This window comes from Etheostoma spectabile, chromosome 12 (assembly GCF_008692095.1).
Source record: "Etheostoma spectabile isolate EspeVRDwgs_2016 chromosome 12, UIUC_Espe_1.0, whole genome shotgun sequence".
In the NCBI taxonomy this organism is placed as follows: domain Eukaryota; kingdom Metazoa; phylum Chordata; class Actinopteri; order Perciformes; family Percidae; genus Etheostoma; species Etheostoma spectabile.
In genome coordinates, this window is record NC_045744.1 from 32,894,641 (window position 1) to 32,921,284 (window position 26,644).

The 26,644-nt window shown below is 42.4% G+C and overlaps 1 long non-coding RNA gene across 1 annotated transcript; it reads right to left on the reverse strand.

Moving 5' to 3' along the window:
• Positions 1–4,350: 4,350 nt before the first annotated feature.
• Positions 4,351–23,146, reverse strand: LOC116699739 (uncharacterized). Its single transcript, XR_004334493.1, has 3 exons — positions 23,041–23,146; positions 20,480–20,494; positions 4,351–4,360 (listed from the first exon to the last, which is right to left on the reverse strand). It is a non-coding gene; the product is annotated as an uncharacterized LOC116699739 (long non-coding RNA).
• Positions 23,147–26,644: the final 3,498 nt, after the last annotated feature.

Sequence of the window (26,644 nt, forward strand, 5' to 3'; positions counted from 1 at the left end):
ACATGAGTTATACGACTTACAGTTCTCAAAGACGCACACACACAATCTCAGCTGGTTATCCTCGGGACAGCTTGTCTACTTTTCATTTCTCTCACTTTTCTCTCCGTGTAGCGCGCGCACCCGCTCGCGGTGTGTGCCGCGTGTCCGCGCTATTGTCCGACATAACCTCTTGTACAAAACGAAAGTAACGAGCCAATTTTTAAAATGTAAGGAGTAGAAAGTACCGATATTTGTGTTAAAATGTAAGGAGTAGAAGTAAAAAGTCGCCACAAAAATAAATAGTAAAGTAAAGTAAAAATATCAGAAAAATCTACTTGAGTACAGTAACGAAGTACTTGTACTTCGTTACTTCCCATCTCTGGCAGCCAATGATCTTTTACAACCCTCTGCAGCCTCTCCCTGTCTGCCGTGGTGCAGCTGCCGTACCAAACTGAGATGCCGTAGGTCAACAGGCTCTCAATGGACGAGCGGTAGTAGGTCAGCAGCAGGTTGGGGTCCAGGTCGTACTTTCTGAAGACCCTCAGGAAGTGGACTCGCTACTGGGCCTTCTTGATGACCGCTGGGGTGTCGTCTGTCCAGGAGATGTCAGCAGAGATGAATACGCCAACAAAATATATTAATATTTAATTTTAAATTAACATTTACTGTAAAGTTACTCCGTGTTTTGTATTTCAGCCATTTTCACCACTACGTATTGAAGTACTGTATACGTTAACCTGAACATGCATGTCATTGACTGTTTTTTTTTGTTGATATGAAGTTAACGGTACAATTACATAGTGCTTACCCAACACCACATATGGTTAAACCAGGTCAATGTTACCAGCGTTACCAACCGTTTTGCATACATAGACTATAAATACGTTTTAATAATCTATCTATTTAGTTAGCCCGCTAACTTGGTTAGCAAGGTGCAAGGACTGTTTGTCTGAGAATGTGTTCTGCAGCACCGAGCGCCTCAGGGGACTGTGCTTTCACCGTTTCTGTTCACCCTGTACACTTCAGACTTCAGCTACAACTCCAAGTCATGCCACATGCAGAACATTTCAGACAACACTGCAATTGTGGGGTGTATCAGGGAGGGGCAGGAGTACGAACACAGGTACCTGGTGGATGAATTTGTACAATGGTCCAGGCTCAACCATATGCAGCTAAACATAGCAAAGACCAATGAGCTGGTGGTGGAGATCCAAACCACGCATGACACCAGTCACCACTGAAGGGGTCAATGTGGAGGTGGTCAGCACCTATAAATACTAGGGGTACATGTGGACAATAAACTGGACTAGTCAGCCAACGCAGATGCATCGCAAAGGGCAGAGTCGGCTCTACTTCTTGAGGAGGCTGCGGTCATTGAATGTCTGCAGTAAGCTCCTCTGGATGTTTTACCAGTCAGTCATTGCCAGCATCCTGTTCTATGCTGTGGTGTGCAGGGGAGGTAGCATTAGGAAGAGAGACGCGGGGCGACTGAACAAGCTGGTAAAAAAAGCTGGCTCTGTTGCTGGCATTGAGCTGGAGTCGCTCACAGCAACTGCGAACAAACGGACCATGAGTAGGATGCTGGCGATCATGGACAACAACAGCTACCCACTACACAGCACATTCATAAAACAGAGGAGCATGTTCAGTGGCAGACTCCTGTCACTGTCATGCTCAACAGACAGGTTGAGGAGGTCCTTTGTTCCCAGGGCCATTCAGCTCTTCAACACAACACAAGGGGGGAGGGGAGAAATTGACTTTTCAGCATGAGCCTATCTCTCAAAATCTATGTATATGCCCAAAGTGTATGAATGATTCTTCCCCCATTTCAAGTTGTACTCCTCCACTTTATCAAGCAACCTAGGACAGTTGTTCCAAGGGCAGCCAGCTGGCCCAGACTGGTGTGCCACAAATCCAGGGCTGGCGCAGAAGAGGCCTTCCATTCTTTGACCAAACGTTTCCAGCATGAGGACATGAGGACATTCTGGATCCAGTTAGAGAGTGAAGGGGTCAGGTCTCTTAATGCAGAGGGGTCCCCCAAGATAAACAAACTAGAGGTGAATGGGATATTCTGGTCTAAAGGGTCTTTTCTTTCCTTCAAGATAAGGGTGTTAATGGCCTCTGATAATGAGGGAGGGATCATGTCGTTAGTTTAACGCTGCGGTTGTGAACACTCACCTCTCTGCCTGTCCTGCCCTGACACCGAGAAGCACTAAGATCGGTGCCGCCCGCAGCAAGCCAGAGCTGGCATTGGTGAGCCTCATGCTAAAGTTTACAAGCTGCGCGATAGCTAGCCCCAAACCGTGTTCTCCTCCACAAGATCAGTCTGACATGAGAAAAGCACATTTAGTGCTTCATGAATATAAACCAAAACAAAATTGTCCTGAAGTAAAAAGTTCCAAAAGCTGGTCATATATAGCTAGATTGATAGATGCTTTACCACAGGAGACTGCGGACAATGTTGGTGCTGCGGCTATACAACTGTTTGCCCCATATATATATATATACATATACATACACATATATACACACACACACACACACACACATACATATATATATATATACATACACACATATACTTTATATACATATATACATATGCTTACATGTATACACTGTTTGTGTATACAGTATATATATATGTGTATATATACACACACACATATATATATATATATATGTGTATGTATATACAGTACAGGACAAAAGTTTGGACACGCCTTCTCATTCAATGCATTTCCTTTATTTTCATGACTATTTACATTGTAGATTATCACTGAAGGCATCAAAACTATGAATGAACACATGTGGAACTATGTACTTATGCCTTGTCAGGGTTAATTAGTGTAATTTCTTGCCTAATTAATGGAGTTGGGACCATCAGTTGAGTTGTGCAGAAGTCAGGTTGATACACAGCCGACAGCTCTATTGGACAACTGTTAGAATTCATATTATGGCAAGAATCAATCAGCTAAGGAAAGAGAAACGAGCAGCCATCATTACTTTAAGAAATGACGGTCAGTCAGCCCGGAAAATTGTGAAAACTTTGAATGTGTCCCCAACTGCAGTCACAAAAAACATCAAGCACTACAACGAAACTGGCTAACTGGCTAACCCAGGAAAGGAAGACCAAGAGTCACCTTTGCTGCTGAGGATATGTTCATCTGAGTCACCAGCCTCAGATTGCGCGAATCAGGCCTTCATGGACAATTAGCAGCTAGGAAACCACTGCTAAGGAGAGGCAACAAGCAGAAGAGATTTGTTTCGGCCAAGAAACACAAGGAATGGACATTAGACTAGTGGAAATCTGGGCTTTGGTCTGATGAGTCCAAGTTTGAGATCTTTGGTTCCAACCGCTGTGTCTTTGTGCGACGGAGAAAAGTGTGTGATGGTGTGGGGGTGGTTTGCTGGTGACAATGTTGCGGATTTATTCCAAATTGAAGGCATACTGAGCCTGCATGGCCACCACAGCATCCTGCAGCGACATGCAACATCCCATCCAGTTTGGGTTTAGTTGGACCATTATTTATTTTTCAACAGGACAATGACCCCAAACACACCTCCAGGCTGTGTAAGGGCTATTTGACCAAGAAGGAGAGTGATGGAGTGCTGTGCCTCCACAGTCACCGGACCTGAATCCAATCGAGATGGTTTGGGGAAAGCTGGACCGCAGAGTGAAGGCAAAAGGGCCAACAAGTGCTAAGCTTCTCTGGGACCTCCTTCAAGACTGTTGGGAAACCATTTCAGGTGACTACCTCTTGAAGCTCATCAAGAGAATGCCAAGAGAGGGCAAAGCAGTAAGCAATAATCAGCAAAGAGTGGCTACTTTGAAGAAACTAGAATATAAGACATGTTTTCAGTTATTTCACACTTGTTAATTCACAAGTACATAATTCCACATGTTCATAGTTTTGATGCCTTCAGTGATAATCTACAATGTAAATAGTCATGAATATAAAGGAAACGCATTGAATGAGAAGGTGTGTCCAAACTTTTGGCCTGTACTGTACAAATATATATCAATGTATTTTTCTATAAAGTGCGCTATATACTGCTGAACAATCTCGTACTTCTCTCTCTCGGGCTTTGGTCTGTCGTCTCCCCAACGTGACGTAATGTAATGCTTTGTGGGGGAAAGGAGAATCATTGCAAACCGCTGTAAAATAGTAGCTACTTTTGTGTTATATTCCATTTTGTGATATCCAACAACATCAATATGCAATGGATAACAGTTTAAATGTTTATTACCAACAAGCAAATTGCACAAATTCGTTAAACCCTGATTCGGTGAACCCTGCAACACGGCCAGCTCTGCTGCTCTGTAAAAGCTACAGCTCTTTATCAGCAGAAGTCAAGGCTAGTCTTATACTTGTTAAACCTTTATATAGCTATGCTGCTCTTTCTGCTAGTAGATGTGTGTGTATTGTCATAGCAGAGCTGCTTTTTAACTGACTTTGATAAAGGGTCATGCAGCATCAGAAGTGAGGCTGTAAGCTCTGCCTTTGTGTAAGGCTGAGAGTAAGCAGGCCAAGAGCTCCTCCTTCTGGTTAACACAGCAACTTCAACAAGACACAGCTTTCATTGGATTTAATCAAGGGTGTTCAATTCCCCCTGGAGACGGGGATATTCAAAAAAGATTTGTCTACCCCCTCTTGTCATTCTTTCCACCGTGCCGCATGTATATTAAAATCAACCCTACAGCTTTGCAAAAAGCATGGTCACAATCCTGGATTAGCACATATAAATATAAGGGACTGTTTAATCCAACTCATTTTAAATTGCAAGTTTATTTAGATTTTTTTAAGATAACAGCTACGCAAAGTTAGCTGACACATCTACCTGTGCAGATGGGTTAATTCTCTAATGTGTGGATTGTGTGAGTATACGGAAACTTGGGAAAGAATGTCACGATGTAAATTATGGTCCTATTTAGAGTAAAAAGGCAATATGCATTTTTTTTTTAAATAAAAAATAAAACACTGATATACAACATATTATACATTTCAAAAACTGGGCATTTATGTGTTGTATTTTTAAGTTAATATTAGATCAATATTAAATTTAAAATTAAGCAGGGTTAAATGTCAAAAATCTTGGGACTAATGAAATATAGCAAAACACAAAACACACACACACATAAAGGCCACTATTTATATAAGAAAAAAAATTATGACTGACGTTTTATGTTCCTTTGTGTGCTACTGAAATAAATACATTTATTTAAATATATAGATATATACCTCTCCGGGAACCATCACCTTATCGTGGTGGAGAGGTTTGTGCTCCCGGTAGGGTCTCCCATGGCAAAGTGGTCTCAAGGGAGGGGCTAGACAAAGAATGGTTCAAAAACCTTATGGAAAATCAAGGAAGGGATCGAGGAACCCTGCCCGGTGGAAGCCCGGGGCCCCCGTCTGGAGCCAGGCCCAGACGGCGGGCTCGTAAGCAAGTGCCTGGTAGCCAGGTTTGCCACGGAGCCCGGCCGGGCACAGCCCGAAAAAGCTACGTGGCACCTCTCCCTCCAGCCCATGGGTTCACCACCTGTGGGAGGAACCAATGGGGTCGGGTGCGTTGCCGTAAGGGTGGCAGCAAAGGTCATGGGCTTCGACAGACCAGACCCGGGCAGCAGAGGCTGGCTCTGGGGAAGTGGAATGTCACCTCTCTGTGGGGGAAGGAGCCGAAACTTGTGCGGGAGGTTGAGTGCTACCAGTTAGATCTGGTGGGGCTCACCTCTACGTACAGTCTTGGTTCTGGAACCGTACTCCTGGATAGGGGTTGGACTCTGTCCTATTCTGGAGTTGCCCTGGGTGTGAGGCGCCAGGCGGGTGTGGGGATACTCACAAGCCCCCGGCTGAGCGCAGCTGCGTTGGAGTTTACCCTGGTGGATGAGAGGGACGCCTCCCTACGCCTGCGGGTGATGGGAGGGAAAACTCTGACTGTTGTTTGTGCATATGCACCAAAAAGGAGTTTGGAGTATTCGGCCTTCTTGGAGACCTTGAATGGAGTCCTGTATGGGGCTCCAGTAGGGGACTCCATAGTTCTGCAGGGGGAATTCAACGCACACGTGGGTGATGATGGAGATACTTGGAGAGGCGTGATTGGGAGGAATGGCCTCCCTGATCTAAACCAGAGTGGTTGACTGTTGTTGGACTTCTGTCCCCCCTCAGGAGGGGGAAGCGAGGAATCATCCAAGCTGTATACAGTAAGGATGGGACGTTGTTGACCTCAACTGGGGAGGTAATAGAGCGGTGGAAGGAGCACTTTGAGGAACTCCTAAATCCAGCTGACACGCCCTCTGTGGTAGAGGCAGAGCTGGAGGATGATGGGGGATTGTCGTCAATTTCCCTGGTGGAGGTTGCTGAGGTAGTCAAACAACTACACAGCGGCAAAGCCCCACGGATTGATAAAATCCGTCCAGAAAAGCTAAAAGCTCTGGGTGTGGAGGGGGTGTCTTGGTTGACACGCCTCTTTAACATTGCATGGAAGTCTTAGACGGTGCCTAAGGAGTGGCAGACCGGGGTGGTGGTTCCCCTCGTCAAAAAGGGGGAGCAGAAGGTGTGTGCCAAAGCGAGAGCTGTGTCCGGGTTCTAGGCAGTAAGTCGGACTCGTTCCAGGTGAGGGTTGGCCTCCGCCAGGGCTGCGCTTTGTCACCAATCCTGTTTGTAATATTTATGGACAGGATATTGAGGCGTAGTCGGGGCGGGGAGGGGTTGCAGTTTGGTGGGCTCGGGATCTCATCGCTGCTTTTTGCAGATGATGTGGTCCTGATGGCATCATCGGTCTGTGACCTTCAGCACTCACTGGATCGATTCGCAGCAGAGTGTGAAGCGGCTGGGATGAGGATCAGCACCTCTAAATCTGAGGCCATGGTTCTCAGCAGGAAACCGATGGAGTGCTTTCTTCAGGTGGGGAGTGAGTCCTTACCCCAAGTGAAGGAGTTTAAGTACCTTGGGGTCTTGTTCGCGAGTGAGGGGAGCGTGAGAATGGTCAGAGAATCGGAGCAGCCGGTGCGGTATTACATTCCGTTTATCGCACCGATCTACCGGGCAATTTTCGTTCCTACCCTCACCTATGGTCATGAAGGCTAGGTCATGACCGAAAGAACGAGATCAAGGGTAAAAGCGCCCAAAATGGGTTTCCTCAGGAGAGTGGCTGGCGTCTCGCTTAGAGATAGGGTGAGAAACTCAGTCATCCGAGAGGAGCTCGGAGTAGAGCCGCTGCTCCTTCGCGTCGAAAGGAGCCAGTTGAGGTGGTTTGGGCATCTGGTAAGGATGCCTCTTGAGCGCCTCCCTAGGGAGGTGTTCCAGGCACGTCCAGCTGGGAGGAGGCCTCGGGGAAGACCCAGGACTTGGTGGAGAGATTATATCTCCAACCTGGCCTGGGAACGCCTCGGGATCCCCCAGTCGGAGCTGGTTTATGTGGCTCGGGAAAGGGAAGTTTGGGGTCCCCTACTGGAGCTACTGCCCCCGCGACCCAATACCAGATAAGCAGATGAAAATGGATGTGTGTATATATATATATATATATATGATTTTATTTATTTCTGCCAGAAATCAATGACTCATACACACATGCTCTAAAAATAATCCTTATAGATACAGTGGGGCCAATAAGTATTTAGCCAGCCATTGATTGTCCAACTTCTCCTACTTAGAAAGATGAGGTCTGTAATTTTCATCATAGGTACACTTCAACTGAGAGACAAAATGAAAAGAAAAAAAGAAAAAAAACTCAAGGAAATCAAATTGTAGGAATTTCCAAGACTTTGTAAATTATGGTAGAAAATAAGTACTTGGTCAATAACAAAAAATCCACTCAATACTTTGTAACACAACCTTTGTTGGCAATGACAGAGGTCAAATGTTTCCGGTAAGTCTTCAACATGTTTGCACACACTGTAGCTGGTATTTTGGCCCATTAATCCATGCAGATCTTTTCTACAGCAGTGATATTTTGAGGCTGTTGCTGGGCAACACAGACTTTCAAATCCTCCACAAATTTTCTTTTCTGGAGACTGGCTAGGCCACTCCAGGACCTTGAAATGCTTTTTACGGAGTCACTCCTTCGTTGCCGAGGGATGCACAGGGATTATTGTCATGCTGGAAGACGTTACATCTTTAAGGCTCTCATTGATGGAAGGAGGTTTTGGCTTAAAATCTCAAGATACATGGCCCTGTTCATTCTTCCCTTAACACGTATCAGTTTTCCTGTCCCCTTTGCAGAAAAAACAGCCCCAAAGCACGATGTTTCCTCCCCCATGCTTCACAGTAAGTATGGTGTTCTTGGGATGCAACTCTGCATTCTTCTTCCTCCAAACACAGCAAGTTGAGTTTTTACCAAAAAGTTCCATTTTGGTTTCATCTGATCACATAATATTCTCCCAATCCTCTCTGGACGTGCCTGGACATGTACTGGCTTAAGCAGGATTTGAGTCGGCATAGTGTGTTACTGATGGTAGCCTTTGTTACTTTGGTCCCAGCTCTCTGCAGGTCATTCATCAGGAACCCTCCGTGTAGTTCTGGGATTTTTGCTCCCCGCTCTCATGATCATTTTGACCCCACGGGATTAGATCTTGCGTGGAGCCCCAGATCGAGGGAGATTATCAATGGTCTTGTATGTCTTCCATTTTCCTACAATTGCTCCCACAGTTGATTTATTCACACCAACCTACTTGCCTATTGTAGATTTACTCTTCCCAGCCTGGTGCAGGTCTACAGTTTTCTTCGTGGTGTCCTTCGACAGTTCTTTGGTCTTGGCCATGGTTGAGTTTAGAGTCTGACTTTTTGAGGCTGTGGACAGGTGTCTTTTACACAGATAACGAGTTCAAACAGGTGCCATTAATGGTGGAGTGGAGGATAGAAGAGCTTCTTAAAGAAGAAGTTACAGGTCTGTGAGAGACAGAAATCTTGCTTGTTTGTGGGTGACAAAATACTTATTTTCCATTATAATTTACAAACAAATTCTTTAAAAATCCTACAATGTGATTTTGTAGATTTTTTTCCCCTCATTTTGTCATAGTTGAAGAGTACCTATGATGAAAATTACAGACCTCTCTCATCTTTCTGAGTAAGAGAACTTGCACAATCAGCGGCTGATATTTGTGGAACAGTGTTCTGGTTTATTTAAACAGATGTTTTTCCTTCAGGGGCTCTAGATTTACCGGTGCAGTGTAGAGCATTGAGGTGCCACATCTATGAGCAGCTTGTACGTTCTAACCGTCCTCTGCCACACGCCATACCACCATTCTTGTTTAAGAATTGAAATTTTCAATAATAGCAAAAATGCACACGCCAGTGTTTTGAATGTGAAGTTACAGAAAAATGATTCACAATTGTGAAGATTGATATTGACATATGAATACAATGACAGCCACAAACTTGTAATGCAACATTTAGTCTTTCTTGTTTTGTTTATGCGAGTCCATTTTGAAGCATTACAACCTGTCGAATCGTTCACTGCAACTTTACATATGTGCTCTCTTGCATCACAAAGCGTCTAGTTTGCCACCATTATTGCAATACAAATTTGGAGCTGTGAAGCTCTCAGGGAGCAGAGCGGTAGCTGGATTTCTGTTGCTAGATGGGACAACTTAGTATGTCTAATTATGTGTAACATGGTGGAATCAGCACGCTAGAACTAGGTAACTTTTCTGTGACTTCACATTCAGAACACGGATGGGTGAATATTTTCCCCTGAGGGAAAATGTTGACTACGAGCTACGATTTGTGTTCTGCAAGTTCCCACATTGTGTTCTACAAATGCTCACATCAAGTCTACAAGCTTTTGCAATTTGCACCATATTTGCCTTCTTTTGCACGTACCACAGCTTTTAACTCCAGCGAGAAAAGGCTGCAGCAAGAGGTCTTACTCAAATTCCGGTGCTTTTGATGTGTACCTACTGCAGCTCTAATTTGTCCATCCTTCTGAGTCATAGAGAGAGAGAGTTGCGACACTCTTTGATGTTGCCAGCGGGGTGGTCACATGGTTCATGTAAACCTGTATAGTTCCAAACACTGTCTAGTGCCATGCTGTCTTTTTCTTGTTTAATAGCCGCGTTTGCAATATTGAATGGTAAATATAAATGAAAACACATACCTGAATACTTGTTTCACTGTTATTGCATGATTGCATATTTGTAAATGTCAGTTTTACATTTGGAGTGGTAGGGTGGCAACTGTAAGCCAGAGTTTTACTACAACATTCACTATAAAAACACTATATAGGACAATTAAAAATGATAACCCACTACAGATAATATATCTGTAGTATAACTCTGGTCTGTAATACAAAAAAAATATTTTTTAAAGGCATAATCTGTATTAATGTAATCAATGATCACCCAACAACAAGTTTAAAACACAAGAATAAAAACATTTTACTTCCAGAGGGATTGTCAGGTCTTGTTAAGATTGTTCCATCCTAATTTTGTCGGTGATTTGACCACAATTATGTAAGTTTTCTATCTTTTCAATGTCTCGTTCTAGAGTAGTTTTCTTTCCATCCCACGTCTGTTGCTGTACAACTTTTCTATTCTCAAAAGTACACGCAATATTAACTGGCTAATTATCTTCCAGACAACGACAAATGTCTCTTTTTCTTTCTCTCTTTTCCTCCTGGTGTGAAGCGGGTGTCAGCAACAGAGTCTGATAACTTTAGACAACATATGTAATAGGGAACGAAACAAGAGTGGCACGGGATTTGGGAGTCTTTAGGGGCTCGGGATGGGATGGGAGCGACAATTCATTCCTTAGTCACCCTCCAGTTCCCATGCAGGAGACAGGCAGGTTACCCTTTATAGGCGCATTATATTTTTGTATGTATTTTCTTTTTAAACTGAGCTTTTTTTGCACCTGGCACAAGATAAAACATAGACAGTAAAAATACGAGACTGATTGGGTAGAGTAGAAAGGCAGAGGCTCTGAGAGCTTCACTGCGAGAGAGAGGCTTTGTAATAACAGTAATGAATGCATGAAACTGTGCACTAGATGAAATCCACCACTGCCATTACGATTTGAAAATGAGTGTCTGATGTCCCCATTAATTTCTGTGTCTTTCTTTGTAGCATTAACACATAATAGGAAATTCTAAGTCAGAGTTTGCTTTTCTCATGGGGTTGCAATTCGCCAAAAACTCATGCAGCTTTTGCAGTGACAATTGGCCCCTTCTTCTAATGAGGAAGGATTGTCCTTTGCTAGCAACAAAGGACGTCCACACACTGTCTAAGCCAAATGATGTGCCCACCCTCTCCTGCGACTAAATAGCTTCTCTGTATTCCAGTCATTAACCAAATGTATCTCAATGTTCCACTGTACGTGTCCCAGTCAGAAATCTTTTGGCTTCTGAATGCTTTTTCTGACTTCATAGCCAGTGAACTGAGACTGATGTGCTTTCATCTGATCTAATTTGATGGTTGAGGTTATATGCCATACCACTGTCTGTGGGTAAGTTTGATCCATTAACGTTGCAAGTTGTGTTGTAATGGTTCATTGTGTGTATTTACATTTTTAAATCAATAAAAGTTCATATATTACAAACAAAGCTATATCTTTAAGAATCTGAAAATTTGGCAACCCATGTTGGCATTTATTTAAATTTGTATGTAGATTGATGAAAATAAAGTTCACATGCACAAGATTTACTTAAATTTGTCAAATGCTGATAGCAACATGTTCTGAGGTTAGCTATGGTACTATATCATATCAATTTGCAACTTCTGAAACACGATGCACAAATAAATGTAAAGTGATTCTTAACTGTAAACAATGCACAGATAAGTGCACAGTGATTTATATCTGTAAATGTACATCTGTGTCCGTGCATCTAATTTGTAACTCGTATTTCATCGTTTGTAAATCAACTTTGTATTTTTCAGTGGAAATACATTTGTAAACATATTTGTGTGGATCCTTTTGAGACTCAAGTGTCAATCTAACACTCTCCAATAGATGGCGGTAAAGCCACATTTATGCTATGGATGCCAACCGCAGTTTACAACATGTTGACGATAAAGAAGAAGCCTTGTCCGATGCGTCAGTCAGAGTCCAGATGGTTTGCCGAGTTGGCTTGACAAAAGGTGTCAAGATTGCGGCTCAGTATGATGCTGATTCTCGAGCTCCTCTAACAAACTGTACAGGGACTGCCTGTTGTCATGCCAAATAGTAAAAACAAAAGGAAAGAACATGTTGCTAAATCAATTTCCAACCATATGGACTTCTATAATTATGCTAACAGTAATGCTAACAAGTCCACAGCAGAAGTTGAAATGGAAGACGTAGTTGACGACTTCTTGTTCACTCCGCTGCCTGACACTAGTGATGGCCAAATGAAGCTTTGTGAACCATCTTCTTTATTTTTCTGAGCTTACTAAATGGCGTTCTCTGTTCAAAGAAGAAGATTAAAGATGAACTGAACTGGAATTTGAATAATGGTGGTATAACAGATGCATTTTATTTCTTCTCATTGGTACAATTATTAAAATGGGTGAATTTGTTAAAAGGGATAAAATGGTAAGAAAGGGTTGTTGTTGTTACACGGGTGCCGCCATGTTGGAATTCCACAATCTACTACGTCACTGGCATGGTAAGCTACTCCGTGGGTAACTAGAACTAGCAGCCATAGCAACAGCATACAAAGAGTCTGAGGCTAGCAGACATATGGCTGAGGAAACAGAAAAAGAAGTCTGGGAGAGTCATACTGTATTACCCCTGGCTGCAGTAATGAACTGTGTAGGGCTAAGGCAGCTGGGGTTACGACACATTTCCACAGGCTACATTTGATAAGGAAAAAAGCTTTCCTCAACTCATGGCTAGCCTTAAAAAGGGGTAGCCCTCCGACAGACCCTGGATTTTGAGTCTGTAGTGAGCATTCTTTAGCGACAGACTATTTAGAAAGCTGTGCTTTTGATATAACAGTGTCACTGGTGAGGGCTAAGTCCACCAGACTGAAACCTGAGGCCTTCAGGCTCCAGTACAGGGCAGACCGATACACCACCGGCAAGTAACACCACCGATGCTACCTGCCGCAGACCGGGCGCTGAAACGCTCACGGCAGGCCAACTCTGCACTAGCCTAAAGTAATTCGTCCAATTACATTTTCTGCCTCTATTTTCTTAAACAAACAGGACCTTAACCATGTTTTTTCTATTTTCTTTAATTGCACACAATATATAAGCAGTCTATTTCCTAAAATGCATAATGTGCTTGGATACAATAAATGAGAGTGCATGACAGTAGGCTGCGCCCGCACACACACACACAAACACACACACACACACACACACACACAGGTCACTGTCACTCCCCTCCAAAACGATCCTGTACTGACAATGGAGCCTGAAACTGATGAGCGTACCAGTTCAAGTATTCCATGACGTGCAAAGACAAACTTAAAGTAATTAAATCGCTGCCCCAGATGATGTGGATGTCAGTTTGGCCACTTCAAAGTATTTTGAAAAATAGACCACAATGACCAGGTAATGTTTTTTTCTCTCTGAAATAAATCTGCTCCTACAGAAAACCATGAGCAGGAACTCCGCAGTCATCCTTGTTTCTCTGAGATTTATTTTCTCACGGCTACACACGTCACAGTTCTCTACAATTTTTGTCAGCTCTCTGCAGAGGCCTGGCCACCACACTGAATGTTTAGCTCTCTCTCGGCATTTTGTGATTCCCAAATGACCTTCATGCAGCTTGGACAGCATGTCTGCTCTTAGTGATGCTGGGATGACAATCCTGCTGCCATATAGTAGCAAACCGTTTTGGACTGTGAACTCACCTGAGAATGAAAGATAGGGCTGGAACACTTTTAATAGAGAACTTGCCGGCCATCCCTCAACACAGAACGTCTTCAACTGCTGGAGGATGGTGTTGTCATCATGGTGTCTCTCGATTTCTTTTAGCCTCTTTTCTGTGGCAGGGAGACTTTGGCGTTATACATGGGCCTCAATCCTGAGCGAGTAATTGTAAGTTTGGAGCACAGAGAACTATATTTTGCAAGCATTTTGAACAGAAGTTAACACTAGCAAAAATAATTTTGTTTGAGCAAAGACAGACCAATTTATTGTTCAATAAATGTTTTTGGTTGTTTGCTGTTATCCATATTAACGTGCAATAATAAGTCCAATAAAAAGTCCTCCTCTTGTTCATCTTCCAAAAGGACACAGGGAGAACTCAAATTTCAAACTCAATCACTTTTATTTTTATTTTGGCTTTGTCAGTTGATTTGTCTGCCAGTAAAATAGGTTGTAAACCTTTAAAGACAGAACAAAAGTTAACATTTTAAACATTTTTGAATGAATTTTAAATGACTTAACAACTTAGGTATTTCACATGGAATTAAGAAAATGATTTCATTAATCTTCCAAAGTTGTTAAAGTTTTAGCATTTAACAGAACATTTTATCATTTTTAACTTTGTACCTTTCTTTTGTATCTTGAAAATGAACTATTATTTTAGCACAAACCCATCTAACAAAATCAGTTAAGTCAATGCTGCAATGTTTCTTTAACCAATCTCCACAGCAGTTAAACATAGCTTGAACATAATAAGCAGCATTTCAAACGTCATGAAAGGAAATAAAACATTTCAGCGACCATTGGCGTCTTTGGACTAGACTTAGGAGTGAACTTGGAGCGTCTTCTCTGTGAACTTTGTTTGCCTGAATGACTGAGGAACTCCATGCTCCAAATCAGTGATAATAACTGATCAGGTGACAAGCAGCCGGTTTGCTGCTGCTGGTGCACTCTGGGAAGTGTGGTTCCTTGAGAGAGAATCATTCCTGAGATCCAGCTCAACAATAACCCCTCTCACGCAGTTTACTAAGGTGCTGTCTCACAAACTTGTTCTCTCTCAGACAGACGCTGCTGCGCTCCAGTCATGTCTCCCTCTCTCTTGCAACTTCTTCACTCTTTTCTTTTTAGTTTTGTGATGTTACGGTTTTTCACTGCCTTTGATGAAACCTGCTATTGTCTGATCGTTTCGGAAAAAAATGAAGTTTGCTAGCTAGCGGGAGATATACAGTAGCTATAGGGCTAAAACTTAACCCTTGTGTTGTCCTCCTGGGTCAATGACGGACAAAATTTGACATTTTTGTCCCTTTTTCAGACTTTTAAGTTTTCACTATCACCACGTAACTACCACTAGTTTTACACTACTTTTTGGATTTCATGGTCAATAACCCTCATTTATATAGCATTATACCTAATATTTGAGTTAAAAAAAAGAAATTAGGAATTCTTTTGACTAATAGTTAGGATCAGATGCGTTTAATCACGAATGAGAGTGTTTGAATGTATTTGCAAAGAGCGTTGTATGAAGTCCAATCCATTGTGGTAATTTGGTTAAAAAGAAACCCACATTTCAGATGTAGAAATTTTTTAAAGGGGTCAAATTTAACCCAAGGACAACAGGAGGGTTAAGCTAACCTACCAGCTAATGTTATTCTATTGAGGGATTCAAAATATACTTCAGCAATAACAAAAGAATATGGATACCTAGGATTCCCTAAATCCCATTAAATATTACAGTACTTTGAGGATTATCATCAATCATCAAAAACAACTTTCCTTATTAGCATCACATCCTGGCTCTATAAAAAAATAGATACAGTAACAGTGCTTACCTTAATTAAAATCCATCTTCACTGTCTTCATCTGAATCCGTCTCCCTGCTCTCTGATGCTCCACTCAAGGAGTACATGTGACTATTGAAGCGCTGGAACATGTCTTGGTTTGATGCAAAGTCCTTGCAGCATATGCCTTGTCTTCTCAGTCCGTATTTTATGTGGAGTATGCTGCTGGGAGTTTCTCGTTTCTTGTTTTACATCATTGCTCAAATGCATTGCAAGCAATGACAAAGAAGTTTTTTGTAAGTGCGTTCTCCACTGCTGTCCTTGTAATTGAGCACATCAACCCAAAAGGCCTCTGCCTGGCTGTCCTCCTTGTTTGTCCATGGGAGATATGCAACAGCCCGTTTTTGATACTGTGTTTCAAGAGCTGCAAGATCACCAGGGTAGAGCTTCAGCATTGCTTGTTGATCCTGTTGAATTCTTGTAGAAAGGGCATTAAAAACAGCAGGTACAGTTTGTTAACAGGATCACTGTACATCTGGTGCAGGATTTCATTATCATAACATCTGTGGTGGTCTTTGGTTAGCTGAAAGTGAAGCTTCAGTTCATCCTACTGATTGAGTATGCGCAAACAGCAATCATGGATGGAAAGCCACCGTGTACCTGACATCTGTACAAGCATCAAAGGGATTTCACCAGAACTGATGAGGCTGTAGATCTTTGCATACTCACGGCGGCAAAGAGCAATGTGGGAGTGGGAGTATTCAAGATTGCATGGGAGGGTCTCGCTGCCTTACTTACACACAGCTGTATGGAATGGCACACAAACTTGAGGAGCTGGAGATTTGGGTTTTTCTGGAGAAGGTGAGTGTACACTGAATTCCTCTTCCCTACCATGACACTGCATCCGTCTGTACCTAATCCAATGCACTTTTTGATGTCCATTCCAATACTCTGTAGATCACGGGTCAGAGTGAAGCCAATAGCCTCGGCTGTTTTACCCTCCAAGTTTATCAAAACCCAAAAAGGTGGACACAACTTTGTTCAGTGTCATACTGAAGTGGCGGATTACTGCACACAGTTGCTTGACATACGATAGCAATAACAAGGGAGTATTCAGCACCTCCAATATCCCTCTGAAATTCTGTGAACACACACGGAGCAATGGCATGGTTAATCAATGCCGTGCATTTTGTCCGGAGCATTTTGATGTCTTTGTCACAAGTTGAACAATTTAACTCCCCAAGGTGATCGACTGATTTAATGGATGTGTGACAAGCTACATAGGTGGCTACCTTCAGCTCATCTCTCTGTCTTGACTCGTTCTGTTTGGAGACCGTGAACCCAATGTCCGGAAGCCTTATTGAGGAGAACCGTGCTGCATTTAAAAAAATGTTATATTGCGTTAGCATGTTGTACTACACTGTTAGACTTTGCTGTAATTTCTACAGTTACTTACAACAAATGGCCCAGTAAAATACCATAATTTTCTTTTACGGTTAATTACTGTAATAAACATTGCATTATGGGTATTGACATTTCATTTACAGTGCTTTACTGTATATTTTGAAATTGCGGTATAGGTACGCATTGTGCGCATGTATTTCACACTTAAATACTCTTCACAGTGCTTTTGAGTTGTCCCCCACGACGGGTTGAATCCATTCTTGTACTACTTTCTTTCTCCCAGTCTGTGTTATATTTGTTCCCGAATTTTGCCCACTTTGTCCCGGGCATCCCGGGCATTTGCTGTCCAAGGGGCACCAAAATAAATGGCAGTCAATGGAATGCTAATGGAAGGGTATGGCTTGCTAATATCAAAATGGCATCATAGGGAGCTTTGCTTAGAGTGGAGAGGCTTACTCCCTTGGTCGTGACTATCTTATTTTCATTTAAACGTCACTCACTGACGTTTTCTTAACCAGAAATAACAGATTGCCATGCTCTGCCTCTGACTGGCTAGTACTCATTGCCATCTGGGTCAGAGTCAATTTGAAGCAGGATGTGGATGTGAAAAAACTCTGCTGTCTCCTGTGTGTCTGGGGAATGGGGAAGGACAGAGGGAACAGGCAAGACAAACCTTACAGAAAATATCTGCTTGACAACTCAATCTGGAGCTGGGAAGAAGCCCAAATAAGCAACTACACTTTAGAAACAAGCCCAAAAACAACGTGACCCGCAACTACCAATATTTGTAAGCAACTTTACAGAAAAACAAGCCCAAAGTTGCTTAATAAGCAGACTTGGCAACACTGCAGACAACATCCAACACAACACGTTGATGTTATAGTGTCTTTGATATGTTGCCACTGCTTGTCAATGCTGTTCTCCTGTCTAGTAGATCTTGCAGAGCTTCATATTGTTGGAGAGTTTCACGCTGTAGTCTTCTCAAATTTGTTCTTCCTTTAGTAGATTTACATTTCTATATTATTTATTGTGTATTTATTTCTGTTTCCCATGTGCGCTTTTTATATTTTTCAAAGTTCAATAAGTACAACATGAATTTTTATGAAGCCATGATAGTTTATGTACCCTTACCATAAATTGTTACCGTTTTCCCTTTTCAAACTGAGGGTCTAAGGACAGAAGATGTACACATTATGAAGCCCACTGACACAAATTGTGATTATGGGGTACATAAGGATGAGCCGAATACTCGGCTGAAACGAGTATCCGGTACGGATAAAGCACTTTTGCCTAGTACAAGTATTATACGAGTAATACGAGTCAATATCTGTACTCTGATTGAATAAAAGTCTCCATTGACTGTGTCTCCGTTCTGTGATAGGCTAGTCACAGTGCCCTCCCCTACACTATTCTGTGATAGGCTAGTCCCAGCGTCCCTCCCCTACACTATTCTGTGATAGGCTAGTCCCAGCGTCCCTCCCCTACACTATTCTGTGATAGGCTAGTCCCAGCGCCCCTCCCTACACAGACAGATTCCTCCTGTTGTTGTGTCCCAGCGGCTGTTCTCACACACACTCAGAACACAGAGAAGTGAACAGCTCTCTCCCCTTCAGGTCCGCGGGGCTTTCCCGTTAACATTTAGGGTTTCTTCAAACTTCAGGTTTGTTTTATACTTAGGTTTGAACTAGTCCCTAGTAACCAGGAGACTTCTGGTAACCGTGGGGATTGTTCAGACATAGTGCTTGGTAGAATGGAACTCGGGTTGCATTTCTGATCAACCCATATCAATTGCAAGCTTAAAATAATGTACCGGTTAAAGCCCCGCCCACTTCCTGGTTGAATCTGTCCACTTCCGGGTTAGGCCCCGCCCAGTCCGAGTACGGATACGGATACAGATAATTCATGTGGTAAACAGATACAGATACAGATACTAGTGGTGGGCGATACTGCAAAATTTGGTATCGATCCGATACCAAATACATATAGGGTCCGTATTGCCGATACCGATACCAATACGATACTTTTTACTTAAAAAAATACTTTTGTGTAGGGGAGAGCATTTCATTATTTCTGAGGTGAATGAATGATCAATTCTTTAGGCAATATTTTTTTATTAATGTATGGAAGTGCACAAAATTATTAGTTATTAGGCACAGTAGAATGAATACAAACCAAATTTTACAGCCTTTTTAAAAAGTAAATAAATAAAGAATAACAAAAATGTCTCCCTTTTTTCTGGTTTTAAAATCAAATGAAATAAAGTGCACACAATTATTACTGAAGAACAAACAAAGAACTAAAATACCTGTGCAATTACATTCCCTGAGCCCCCCTTCTGGGCCCTGTCCCCTGTTGAAGTCAGAGATTTTTATTGAGAAACAACAACATATTTACATTTTTCCCTTTTATGGCACTTCTTCTATCACTCACTAGCTGCCCAGCCTTTGAAAAGATCCTTTCTGATGGAACTGATGAGGCAATGACTCCCAGGTGTTTCCTTTCTAGCTTGCTTAGAGAGGGGAATGTTGCCTAATTCTTTTTCCACCAAAGAAGTAGGTGATAGTATCAGTCTCGCTGCTCCTCTGCGCGTTGTGTCAGTGAGTCACGTGACGACACAACAACGAATCACAGCAGAGGAGAAGGAGGGGGAGGAGGAGCAATGTGGGCCAAGATGTGAAAGCGGTGTTTGCTCAGGAAGGTGGAAGACACAAGCAAAGTATAGTGAATGTAGAGGAGAGATATCTAAATTAAAATATTGATTCAATTACAGTTGTATTGATCAAATACCAATACCAGCGTTGGCATCGATACTATCGATATTTAGATCGATCCGCCCACCCCTAACAGATACAGATAATACTGTACTTGCTCATCCCTAGTACATAACATTTGACTTGACGTAAGCTTGCAGTTGTAATCAGCTGCTTAAGACATAACATTCATTATCATTGTAAGTTCAAACAAATTAAGTATATTTTATCTTCAGCTTGAGGGTAATGATGGTTGATCATAATGTTATCATAAACTACCATTCTGAGTGCTCAGAAACCATAATGCTTAGAAATGGACCTTGCACTACTTTTCTCAGATTTTTATTCTTGGTAATAGTCCCTCTCTTATATCTGCTTTCCTTTCTTACCAAGGCTAACATTAAAATGAAGCTAGATTTATAGAATATGAGATATATTTTACATCAACATATGTATGTGTGTGTCTGTTTGATTACTTCAATCAAAATCATTAAACATGCAATAGTAAGTTGCAACAGCACATATATATGTTGTATTTTTAAATATATGAACACATAATAAATTAAGTAGAATGACTGAAGAATGTTCACTAAACAAAACTAAACGCTACAAGGCCAGCCATTAGAATGTAACCCTATAGCTGCAAGCAGATTAACATTTTTCATGTGGTTTTATGAGTACTTGAATGCTGCAACAAATAACAAAGCATCAACTGCATTCTCATTCTTCCTGAGATCAACCAAGCCTCATGGCTTACCATCAAGGTATTTTGCCATGACAAAACAAACACATATCTAAAGTTAATGTAAACCTTGTTGAATGTAATTTAAATTTGTTATCATCTTAGGGTAAGAGGGGATCAGGGTGTTGAGAACGTGGACATTGCACACTTTAGGTTTGTCATTTGAGCTACAGGAGTAAGCTTTCTCTCAGGAAAGAGTGGCCACAATCAGAGGTATTTTACCAATAGTTCTGTGTGCAAATTAGAAAACATCTCAGTAAAAAGGCTCCTTACATCCATTCCATGGCAGCAATGTGTAAAGTAAAATGGAGAGGCCAGACGAAAAACAGCTAACAACCCCACCCTGGAAAAAACAAGATGTTACAGAAACCACAACAAAGGAAAAAGAGAACTTTGACCTGGGAGAGAAAGGCTCTTCAACTCGTTCATGATCAAGTAACCTCTGAAGAACAGCACGTACAGTTGGGTTCGAAAGTTTGGCCACCCCAGGTAAAAATTTGTATTAATGTGCATAAAGAAGCCAAGAAAAGATGGAAAAATCTCCAAAAGGCATCAAATGACAGATTCGACATTCGTATTATATGTCACAAAAAGTTAGATTTTATTTCCATCACTTACACTTTCAACAGAAAAACATAAAAATGTTGTCTGCAAATGTTTGGGCACCCTGCAGAGTTAATACCTTGTACTGCCCCCTTTGGCAAGTATCACAGCTTGAAAATGCTTCTTGTAGCCAGCCAAGAGTCTTTAATTGTTGTTTGAGGTATCTTCGCCCATTCTTTCTTCCAAAAGTCTTCCAGTTCTTTGAGATTTCTGGGCTGTCTGTCACGCACTGCTCTTTTAAGGCCTATCCATAGATTTTCAATTATGTTGAGGTCAGGAGATTGTGAAGACCATGGCAAAACCTTCAGTTTACGCCTCTTGATGTAATCCACCGTGGATTTTGAGGTGTGTTTAGGATCATTATCCATTTGTAGAAGCCATCCTCTCTTTAACTTCAACTTTTTCACAGATGGCATCAAGTTAGCGTCCAAAAATTGCTGGAATTTTATTGAATCCATTTTTCCTTCTACTCGTGAAATCTTCCCTGTGCCACTGGCTGCAATACAACTCCAAAGCATGATTGTTCCACCCCCATGCTTAACAATTGGACAGAGGTCCTTTTCAATTAATTCTCTGCCCTTTCTTCTCCAAACGTACCTTTGCTTATTGTGGCCAAACAGTTCTACTTTAACCTCATCTGTCCACAGAACTTGTTTCATCAATGCATCAGGCTTGTCTTTTTGTTTATTTGCAAACTTCAAAAGCTAATTTTTGTGGTGAGGACGTAGAAGAGGTTTTCTTCTGTACAAGTATCTCTTTATAGTGGAATGGTGTAGCACAACTCCAGTGTCTGCCAGGTCTTTCTGGATGGATCGTGCAGTCAAACGTGGGTTTGGACTTGCATTTCTCACAATCCTGCGTGCTGTTCTGTCTGATATTTTTCTTGGTCTTCCAGATCTTGCTTAGACTTTCACTGTTCCTGATGACTGCCATTTCTTAATTACATTCCAAACAGAGGATATTGGCATCTGAAAACGCTTTGCTATCTTCTTATAGCCTTCTCATGCTTTCAATTTCAGTTTTCTAGACAACTGCTTAGAAGAAGCCATGGTGCTGATTGTTAGGGCAAGGTCAGATGGTCTGGGCATTTGAAACCTTAAGATTGACATCACCTCGTCTTTCCAGACGATGATTGTGAACAATCCATGACACTGTCAGGTCTCAGCTTTCCATTGGGGGCGGTGCATGCTATATCTAAAATCTAAATATTGTCAACTTAAACAAACACAAATACATGTTACATATCCCTGAGTACATCATTAACAAATGCCGGGAACACAGCAGGGGCGTTAATCAAGCATTACCAGGTTACCAAAGGCATTACCAGGTACTCGTAATGTCCAGTGGGAGTGTAGAGTCTCTTATCAACTCCTACATTAGGCCAATGCGGTGGGATCACTTGCTTGGACGCATGTTCTGCATGCCAATAATCAATGTCCACACGTACTGTCTGCATTTCGGTGCTGTGACCCATTTATTTTCCCTTTGTCAAATTCAAACCTTAACACGACTGACACGTCTGACACGAAACTGATACGACACTGACACTAGAATGCGGATCGGGACGGATTTTTCTGTCCGAGCCCGGCCGCGTCCGACAGAGCAGTAACCGAACCCGACCCGAGCCTGACAGGCATTAAGATATTTATGTCCGAGCCTGACCCTAGCCCGACACAGTTAAAATCGCATTTGTTTCTCATACTAATGACACATGTACGTTTGTTTGTGTGGAAAGCCCGCTTTTATTAAGCAATTGTAGGAAGGCATTCGTAAATGTCAACAGATGAGCGCATCAATGCACACGGGGCAACAAGCGCCATTACCTACATAATAAGCTGTTTTAAATTCAAATGTTCAATGCCTTATCGCGCTGATGTGACCGAGCCCGACCCAAACCCGAGCATCCTTTCTAAAAATCTGTTCGAACCCGGCCCGGCCTGTCGGGTACCGTCGGGTCCCGTCGGGCTCGGGTCGGGTATCCATCCTCTAACTGACACGCACTAACACAGTGAAAAGCTGTCTGCTTTCCCCGTTTCTCCACACACCTGTGTACTTGAGGCTGATTACCTTTATGCCTTCCCAGGCAAGGCGCCACCCAGTGCTCAAACATAAAATTGCAGAATTTATACATGGTACATAAACAAAACAAACAAAAGTGTTGTAATAGCTCCAACACATCAGCCCCTAATTGTTATTGGCAGGAGGGCATAAACAATTTAATACACATTTACACAATGGAGCCAACAAACCATCCAAAATAAATCAACACAAAAAAATCACATGTGGCTAGTAGTACTTGTGTACTAGAACTTATGTTACAGCCTCCTGCAGAAGACAAAGTTTGGTCACTGGCCTGTCCAGTATGCTGGTTTTTGTTTGTACTAGTGCAGCACGCACCAGTCCTTTCCTGTCCGGATATGTTGGTAGGACTTTTCCAAGTAACCAGGAACTGCGTGGGGCTGTAGGATCTGCGATGAGTACGATGTCTCCAGACATAAGCTTAGTCTCTCCTTACTCCACTTTTGCCGCTCCTGTAGCAAAGGTAAGTATTCTCTTATCCATCACTTCCAAAACAGGTCAGAGATATACTGCACTTGTCTCCACCTCCTTTTGATGAAGAGGTCGGCCTTTTCAAACACTGCAGGGGGTAACACTGGTTTTATTTTCAATGTAAGTAAATGATTGGGCGTAAGAGCCTCCAGATCATTGGGGTCTTCAGATAACTTGGTGATGGGCTGATCGTTCTTGTAGAAAGGCTTTTTGTATTTTCTGATGATTTAAAACAGCAAGAGCTTCTCTCAGCTCCCTTTCAGCACCAATGAAGTTAGTTCCATTGTCGGAACATAGATTAGGAACTTGTCCTCTTCTACAAGCAAACCTGCGCAAAGCATCGATACATGAGTCAGTATCCAAAGAGTAAGCAACTTCCAAGTGGACCGCTCTACATGCCATACAAGTAAAAATGACTCTATAGCGCTTTTCTAGGCTACGTCCCCTCTTGACTTCAATTGGCCCAAAATAATCAACCCCCACATTGGTGAATGGGTGAAGATCTGGAATGATTCTCTCTTTGGGTAAGTTGGCCATTTTCTGCTCACCCAACTTCCCTCTATGGCGCCTACAGAAGCCACCTTTGGACAGGATTTTTTCTTGTTGCGGCATTGGCACTGGTAATCGAGTATTTGCACCGTAATCTGGAGAGCACCTGGTTTCTTCCACCATGGCCAACCTGTTCGTGAATGCTCTTTAGTATTTAAGAGGACACATGTTGGTCTTTGGATAGGATGACTGGATGTTTTGTATCCTCAGGCATGGCAGCTTTACTCAATCTCCCTCCAACTCAAAGAAATCCACCCTCCAAAATGGGGTCCAATTTGTAGATTTTTCACTCCATATTTGCCCGATGATAATGCAGCAAACTCCTCTGTAAATCTTTCCTTTTGAGCAAATCTACTGATGGATATTCTGAGTCTGCAAGATCCTCTGGAGTCAAACTCTGTTCTTCAAATGTAGTTTCAAGGTGCTACATTTCCTGTTCTGCCTTTTCATTGATGCCTGCATCCCTTTGACTGAGTTGTTTTCTTTTTTGGCTCATTTCCAGTAAAAACTTAAAAATTTTCAGGATCATGCAACTGACCTCTTTAATCTTCTCCAGTCAGAAAAGTAGAGAATTAGTTGCTTAGTAGCATTTGGTGTGTCTTCAACACTCACTGCATTAACTGAGTTCCCTTTTTACCTCTGGGTCATCAACAGAAATTTCAGAATCCAAGATGCTTACTGGCCAGGCTTCCTCGGATTCCCACAGAAAGTCAGGGCCTTCCATCCATCTTTGGTTTGTCAAAAAACTATCTATTGTTAACCCCCTTGAAGCTTCATTTGCAGGATTCTGGGTGGTATGAACGTATCTCCGCTGAGAGACATCTGTTCCTCTGCGGATGGTAGATATCCTGTTTGCCACAAAGGTTTGAAATCTCCTATTCTCGTTTCTGATATACTTCAGAACTGAAGTACTATCGGTCCAAAACCATGATTTTTTGAGAGGAAGCTGTAACTCCGTTCTAAGCATCATGTCCACACATACTGCAAGAACAGCTGCAGTGAGTGATTTCCAAACGCGAAATAGTGACTTGCTTCAATGGAGCCACTCTGGCCTTTCCTAGCAAGAAAGAGACATGGACATTGTTGCGGTTGTTCCGCATTCTAAGATATGTCACTGTACCATATCCACTTTCACTGGCATCTGGCTGTGAGTGAGTTGTCCAAAACCTGATGGCTTGAGGCATCGATCCACCTTAAATGCAATCACCTTATCCAGGTCATGTAATCATTTGATCCATTGCTGTTGGAGAGCCGAGGGAATCTGATCATCCCATCTATTACTCATCCTACACAGATCCTGCAGTATGTGCTTTGCCGGAAGTGTGAGTGGTGCAAGGAATCCTAAAGGATCATAAACTGAACTGACCACAGACAGAATCCCACGTCTAGTAGGGGGCTGTTCCCTGAGTGCCATCTTGAACTTAAAAACATTGGTTTCAACACACCAATGAAGGCCAAGGGCTCTCTCAACTGGCAACTGGTCTCTGTCCAAATTCAACTCGTGCAGAATCTTTGATCTCTGCTTTTCTGGAATGGATAGCAATACAACACGATTGTTGCTAATCCATTTTGTCAAATGGAGGCCCCCCCTTTGACAAACTGCTGGCAAATCCTGAACCATTTTCACAGCCTCATCCTCAGATGTAAAAGTTAAAAAATAAAGTTATATTGTTGAGTATGAAAACTCTTGTTCATTACATTGTACTGGGGGCTACTGCCATCGGGGGGTGGCAGTAGCTCAGTCCATAGGAAGTTGGGTTGGGAACCGGAGGGTCACTGGTTCAAATCCCCGTATGGACCCAAAAAGTTGGGAGCGTGGATTGGTGGCTGGAGATGCCAGTTCACCTCCTGGGCACTGCCAGGTGCCCTTGAGCAAGGCACCGTACCCCCCCGACCGCTCAGGGCGCTGGCTCAGCTGGCAGCCCACTCACTCTGACATTTCTCCATGTATAGTGCATGTATAGGTCCTGAGCATGTGTGTGTATTTCAGGCCTATGTGTGAGTACTAACAACAAGTGTGTACACAGAGTGTAGTGCAGTAATTTCCCCATTGGGGACTAATAAACAAATAATCTAATCTAATCTATTTAATAATTGCTAGCACATTGTTTTATTTCATTTATTGTTGCAAAACTTGTTATATACTGTAGGCCTATATAGTTTGTTTGTTACCATGACAACACCAATGAAGCTCAATGCTGATGCTGTCATGTAAATAGTTTTCTAATCAGCAATAAATATAACAATTTATGATCAACCCATATGAATTGCATGTGTAACTGATTGGTTAAAGGTCACGTGACCGAGGCGAAAATAAAGGCTCCGCCTGTAAGAGCTGACGGTCTCTTTTTCTGCTGCTGCTGCTTAGCGTGCTGGGTTCGGACCAAGCGTTTGTGGTGTGTCATGTGCGGGTCTCTGTATGATACAGCCAAGGTGAGTTTTGTGACATGTGTTACACGTTGCCAGATAGCTATAAACGTTACTAATGTCTGTCTGTTTT